Below are 7020 nucleotides of genomic sequence, written 5' to 3'. Positions count from 1 at the left end.
TCTGAATTTTCTTTCTTATTCTTCTTTCCTCAATTTCTCTTCTTCTTTTACTTATTCTCTCAACCTTTTATTCTTCTTATTCCTTCATAGAATTCACTGCATTACTTCACAGAATTCACAGAATAAATTTTGTCTTCACATAATTCTTTAGCCATTGTATGCTTGCCAGCCCTTCAGCCACTGTATGCTTGCCTATTTCCTTCACTGCCACTTCACAATCACAAAATCCATTCAGCCTTTGTTCTCAGCCGCTGTATACAGGCTGATTTTCTTCACAGCACCACTATACCGCCTGCATGCTTACCGATTAATCACAAATTTCCATCTATCTCTGCATGCGTGAATTTATTAGAAGAAATGAGGATAATGGGGCCCACCACAATAACTAAATGCCAAAACTTCTCTTCCCATTCAAGCATCTATTCGGACATATATATATATATATATATATAGTTACATTAGCAATTTTTTTTATATTAAGTAATATTACTTCTAATATTTACATAACTAATATTTGATATATTCATTTATAAAAATATATTTTTCCTTACATGCATAACTAATATTTGATGGTAGTGAGGCCTGCAATGCTTTATGGTGCCGAATGTTGGCCTTTAAAAGAGAAGCATAATACTAAGTTAAGTGTGGCAGAGATGAGGATGCTCAGGTGATGAGTGGCTTTACCCTTAGAGATAGGATACGAAATGAGCATATACGTGAAAAGGTTGGAGTAGCTCCAGTAGAAGATAAGATTAGAGAGAGTCGCCTTAGATGGTTTGGTCACATAAAAAGGTGGCCTTCCGATGACCCGGTTAGGAGAGTAGAGGTACCTAAAAAGACTTGGTTAGAAAATATTAGGAATGACCTTTCTTTATTAGATTTAAACGAGAATTTGACTTTTAATAGGACACAATGGAGAAAAAGGATTCATGTAGCCGACCCCACGTAGTGGGATATAGGCTTGATGTTGTTGTTGTTGTTGTTGAAGTTGGACATTTTCATAGCTTTTAATACTGTCTCGAGTGGTTTTCTTTACCAAGTCTTGAGCAGAAAGGGCTTCCTTCCCCTTTCTTCTATTGGATTAAACCTTGTATTGATGATGTTTATTATTTCATTTTCTTTAATGACTTTTGTGAAGGGTATTTTAGTTCAACTTTTGGGTTGAGGCATGGACGCCCCTTATTCCTCATCTCTTTTGCATTATTATGAATGACTTATCAAATCTATTTAATTGATTCATATTGGATAACCCTTGTAAAGTATCTCTATTGCCTCCATTTATTATTCTCACATTATTTATGCAGATAACTTGTTAGTGTTTGATAGAGCTACTTATCAAAATTCTGCCTCTCTTAGTGACATTATGAGAGAATTTCATTTGCATTACGATATTAAAATTAATCATTGGAAAAATACTATCCTTTTTTTCTCCCAACCTCTTCAATTCTATTGAAATTAACAAAGCTTTAAATTCAGGAGACTGTCTCTGACTTTCAACCTCTTAATGCAGAAATTCTCCTCTCTTTTAGATGGTTAGAAGGCTAAATTTCTGTCTTTTGCTAGTAGACTTCAATTTTTTAGATACAACATATGAAACTTTGTATCTTATTCGATTTGAGGAACTGTCATTACAAGTTTCTAAATAAACTGTGTTAATTTTTATTGCATGACAGAATGGTAAATAAAAAAGTTAACCTCATATCCTAGCTTTCCTAAGAAATTTGGGTTTTTGGGAATAGGTGATATCTGAGCCTTAAATTATGCTTATTATTGCTATCTTTTATAGCGCCTCTTAACCTCTGATGGGCTTATTGCATTATGGTGTATGGTAAAATAGTTTCTTGATGGAAAACTGTGCCTGCCAAAGTTTTCATCCTCTAAAAAAATTTGTGCATTGGTGAGCTGAAGTCCAAGAAGAATTTCACTTACAAAATTTCTAAGTAGCTCGAATACTTCCTTCCTTAGGGACCCATGATGCAACAGAAAATCTCTTTATGAGAATTTGGGCCCCTGCTTCTCGTCTTCCATGCCCCATCAACTATATTATTTTTCTTTCATTTCAAATAACTTATCAATTCTTCCTATCCCTCTTTCTCTTGCTATCAGAAATGTTATTTTCTTATATTGATATTATGTTGGATTCTAACACAGATGAGTTAGAAAAATTCCATTGCCACTAGTTTTAGTTTTTTTTTTAATGATTTCTATTAAGATTATACCCTTATTTGGTGGCATAAACTCTTATGACATGATATTATGCAAATGATCCCATCCCCAATTTCATTGCCTAAGTTGGTCTACAGCTGCTTATCAAGCAGTTCCCTAGCTCTTTTTAGTGTTTGGAGTAGCTCTGCATTGATCTTACGCAGTCTTGCAATTTTCATGCAATGCCTTATTGTGATTGGAGATCTTAAAACTGTTCATAATTTAATCAAGCTCAATATTCATGTTTAGCTACTTACATTTTTTGCAACAAGTATTATTAGAGCACTTCTCATATTTTCTTTGCGTGTTGTTATTCTTTTAATATCACCTAAACTCTATTGCTTTAGGTTTTTGATTTTTTGCTTAGGGCCAACTCTTCTTCAAAATCCATATTTCATATATGATATTTCTCTAGCAAAAACTTTTGCTAAGAACTTATATTGCCTATATACTTGCTGTTCTTTATATTATATGTGGTGTGTAAGAAATTCTTACTAACAACTCTTTTACTACTCGATAAAGCAATTCTTAGCAAATTCACTACTACTACAACAACACAACATCATCAAGCATTTATCCCACTATGTGGGGTTGGCTACATGAATATTTTTTCCCCATTATGTCTTGTTAAGAGTCAAATTCTCATTTTTATATTTAATAAAAATGTTATTTTTAATATTTTCTAACCAAGTCTTTTTAGGTCTATCTCTAACTGTCTTAATATAAGTCAAATCTAATACATCTACTTTCCTAACTAGGCCATTGGAATGCTGCTATTTTATGTGCACAAATCATCCATGAGTTTATGTTTTTGATGATAACAAACATTTTGACTCACATCCTTATGTCTATTTTTTTTTTACATCCTTATGTCTACTTGTATTTGCAATGTATATTTATTTATGTGTACTAATATTTTAGGAACACCGTGTACCGTCCAATGAAGATTCAATGCTCAAGATTGGGTAGAATAGGTTATGCTGTAAAGATTTTTGTAATATTCATTGATGTATTTTTGATTTTTTGAGTCAACTCCTATAAGGGTGTATGCTAGTTTGAAGACCATGTAAACGCACACTCAGGGGGAGTGGAATTGAGTCAAAATCCGATGATGTTTAAATTTTGACTTAATCATAATGTACGATTTATATTATACCGTACATTCAGCTCATCTAACTAATCGTACTGGACGATTTAGATCGTCAAGGACAATCAGTTATAATCATAAAAAATAAACTCCAATTATAATTTAGGTAATATTTTAATTTCATATTTTATTTTAATTGTTCAGGACGATGTATATCATATGGACGATCTATGATAATCATGCTTAAATTGATCATACATTGTGTTGGATGTTTTATGATAATCATGCTTCAATTGATCATGTGATTAGTCAATCAAATATGCTTAATTTTGATATTATGATCGTACTGTATGAACTGGATTGTATTGTACGATCAAATAGAGACGATTTTGGTCGTCCCATGTTTCGTCCTGGACAAACTGCATTTCAGTTGAATTAATCGTCTCGGACTATCATATTCTTGTAATGAACAATCTGTTCAAATACTTGAACTGATCGTACAGGGAAATGCTGATCTTACTGGCTGAAAGGGCTGTTTTGTACTCATTGTACAAAATGATCTTAGGATCGTACTATATGATCTTTGACGACTGAAATGATTTTTAGGGTTTTTGAAAATTGTCTGTTTAAGCGTTCTTTAAAGACTTTGTAAGAATCATTGGCATGTATTGAGTTTCCATTCTTCTGGAGAAAATTTGAAGAGAGAGTCTTGAAAGAGATAGAGAAAATGGTGGAGTTTGAGAGGGATATGATCCTTTTGGGTTTAAAGGGAGTGTGGAGGGTTTTCATACGATTGATACGTCTAGCTTGCACCTCAGTCCCATCAGATTCAAGGTTTATCTTGAGGGATGTTTTAGGAAGAAGATGATATCTTTGGTGTCAAAGGATCCGGCTACTTCGCTGTACCGGGGAAGATGAAAGTGATTCCATGTTCTCTACCTCATTAGGAGGATAAGGAGTCAATGTTTTTTGCCTAGCTAGAAGGGTGAAAACGAGTCAAACTTCTTTGCTTGTGAAAAGAGTGCGGTCCTCTACCGCATTGGGTTGGTAAAAGAGAGTTTGTAAGAGCTTCTCCACTTAACTGTGAGGGCTAAATGAGAGCCACTAAAGAGTTTATAGCAATACTTGTAGAGAGAGTCTCCAAGGAGTGAATGTTAGTCAGGTTGATCAAATCACTATAAATCTCTTGTTTATTTATTCTTGATTTTATTTTTTTTACACTTTATTTTTTGCATTTATTTCTATGTTAATTGTGTGGTTGAAAATCTCTAATTTTCTGTTATTGTGAAATTACTTTGCTTCCGCATTGAGAGATAAAAATATTAGTTTTTAGATGTTGAAAATTTTTAAAAAGTTTTTAATTCAGCAATTCACCTCCTCTTGGTTAGCATCGGGACTAGTTTTATAAGGTCTAACAACCTTTATGAATTTTCAAGTGGTATCAGAGTGGGATTCATAAATCATCTTTTAGAAAATTTTTGAAAAAAAATAAATGGCTAACTTTGGAAATAGTAATACTGCGGAAGGATATTCAATCATCTTTTTTTGAAAATATTTCTTTTAATTTTTAAAAAAATTGCATGACTATTTTCTTGCAATCAGTGGATTATTAAATGTAGTATATGATTCAAACTGGTTATTATGTACCATCATATATTATAGATGGAGTTAAAATTGATATTCCTTTTACTAAATGGAATAGAATAGAATAAATCATTACTCAAGTAAATGTTAAATGCTTGAATTATTTTTTCTATATTTTGAATTCTGAAAATTACATTAAAATCTTTACATGTATGTGAACCTCTGAAAGGACATCGTCGGCTGTAGAGAGCAGAGGGTATATGACCGCATCAACTTAAGGGATGGAGACAATTACAGGCTTCCGTACTCCTTGCAAACAGGCCAATGGAATGGCAGATTAAATTGTACATACGATTAATCATCGAGGATAATGGCTCTAGCCAACGCACCCCGATAGGTAGTAATATATACGACATGATCAAAATAATGGATTTCCCCCACCTGATACATCAGCTTGAGTGGGGTTTATTTGATGGTGGAGTTCCGTTTCCCACGGGCGCAAGCCCCCGTGGTTAGCTAGAGCCCGAGAATACTCTCGATTAAGGATCCATTATTATTCTTCCATATTCACTACATGAAAAACCCATATTACCGGCGGACGAAATCTGCCGGAAAACATAGATATTCCGACTAAACTATAAGTTTCCGGTACACGTTTCGGCGGAAATGCATACACTGGTTTCGGTCGCGTCGATAAATTATTTCCCGCACAAGATTTGCGCCGGAAATGTCTCCGGCGCAGTTTCCGACGAATTACCGGCGAAAAAATGGATTGTTATCGACGTTAAAAAACGTCTTAATTCCGGCGCCATATGCGTCGGTAATTAGCGTCGCATTATGCGTCGGACATTACCGGCGGATAAAACGTCGCAAAGTGTGCGTAGAAACCCCACGATTTTGCTTGCGACGCAAAGTTTACGCCGGTAATTATCGGCGCATATGGCGCCGGAACATGCGCCGGTAATTTCCGACAGAACAAAGACGACGGTGCATACGATACAATTCGTTGTATCGTCTTTTCCGGCGAACTTCCGGCGCAAAATCCGCCGAAAACCTGTAGCATGGACAAAAAAAAAATCTTCCCAGCCAACAATCAAATTTCCACACCTGCAAACCTATACAAATATCAATTCTACAATATTTCAATTGTAACATTACAACAGATTAACAATTTCACCACAGTTTCACAACAGTAGTATTCAGAATCATCCCATGTATGGGTGTTCCCTCTTACACATACGCCTGAATTTTCTGTCTTCCTTCACACCAATTTTTTGTCTGGAATTTATAACCATTGACCTCAAATATTTGATAACATTTTACTAATCTATTTGGTCTCCAAGCTAACTCAGATAACTTTGAATGCTGCGAACTGTCTTCAGTGTGTACCTTTAAATGTACAAGATGTTATGGTTACTAATATTAATTGAAATAATTAACTCATTAAGTAAGAATAATTATTCAAAACATACCGTATTTTTAAACCAAGCAGTGAATTCTTTTTCCACTATCTTCTGGACTTCTCCTTCTTCTGATGTACTAAGACCATCAATGAACCTCCTACAAATTTTTGTCTTGAGTTTAGAACAAAGTCTAAAAGAAAATAGAAAATATAAACAACTTAACTCATACTTACTCGAGATACGGCTCAACTTCATCACAGTTAAGCAAGATGTACAATGTGATAACTGCCATCTCCTTATCGGCCAAATAGCGCATGGTGCTAGCGCCTAAAGGTTCCCCAATTCCACTGAATACAGATATATTAGAGGATTTACCAACATTTTGAGATGTTGAACTTTCACCTGATTGAGATATTGTTTCAAAATAATACGAGCAAAACTGAGTTGTCTCGTATGTTAAATATGCTTCACAGATAGAGCCTTCGGGTCGTGATTTGTTCTTAGCGGTCTTCTTAAGTTTATTTAAATATCTCTCAAAAGGATACATCCACCTATACTGAACAGGTCCACCAACCATAGCCTCATATGGTAAATGAACAGGTAGATGCTCCATAGAGTCAAAAAAGCCTGGAGGAAATATTTTCTCAAGTTGACACAAAATGAATGGAATTTGCTGCTCCATAAGAATCAAATTCTCCACATTTAATTTAGAAGAGCATAAATCTTTGAAGAAGACACTTA

The 7020-nt window shown here is 34.5% G+C and overlaps 1 protein-coding gene across 20 annotated transcripts in view; it reads left to right on the top strand.

Moving 5' to 3' along the window:
- LOC110107656 overlaps nt 1-7020 on the top strand; it is a 112789-nt gene that overhangs the window by 63493 nt on the left and 42276 nt on the right. For 11 of the 20 annotated variants that reach the window (XR_003701211.1, XR_003701229.1, XR_003701223.1 and 8 more), the window contains one exon: nt 3127-3365. The exons of 5 other annotated variants lie outside the window; for them this stretch is intronic. The gene's annotated coding sequence lies outside the window, so the exon portion shown is untranslated. Of the gene's footprint in view, nt 1-1304; nt 1457-1476; nt 1873-1965; nt 1989-3126; nt 3366-7020 lie in introns of those variants that run through there. 4 more of the 20 variants (XR_003701218.1, XR_003701215.1, XR_003701214.1 and 1 more) reach the window with 4 other exon arrangements.

This window comes from Dendrobium catenatum, unplaced genomic scaffold, assembly GCF_001605985.2.
Source record: "Dendrobium catenatum unplaced genomic scaffold, ASM160598v2 fragScaff_scaffold_716, whole genome shotgun sequence".
NCBI classification, from domain to species: domain Eukaryota; kingdom Viridiplantae; phylum Streptophyta; class Magnoliopsida; order Asparagales; family Orchidaceae; genus Dendrobium; species Dendrobium catenatum.
The sequence above is the reverse complement of the archived record's forward strand: the minus strand, read 5'-3'. Positions and strand labels throughout refer to the sequence as shown.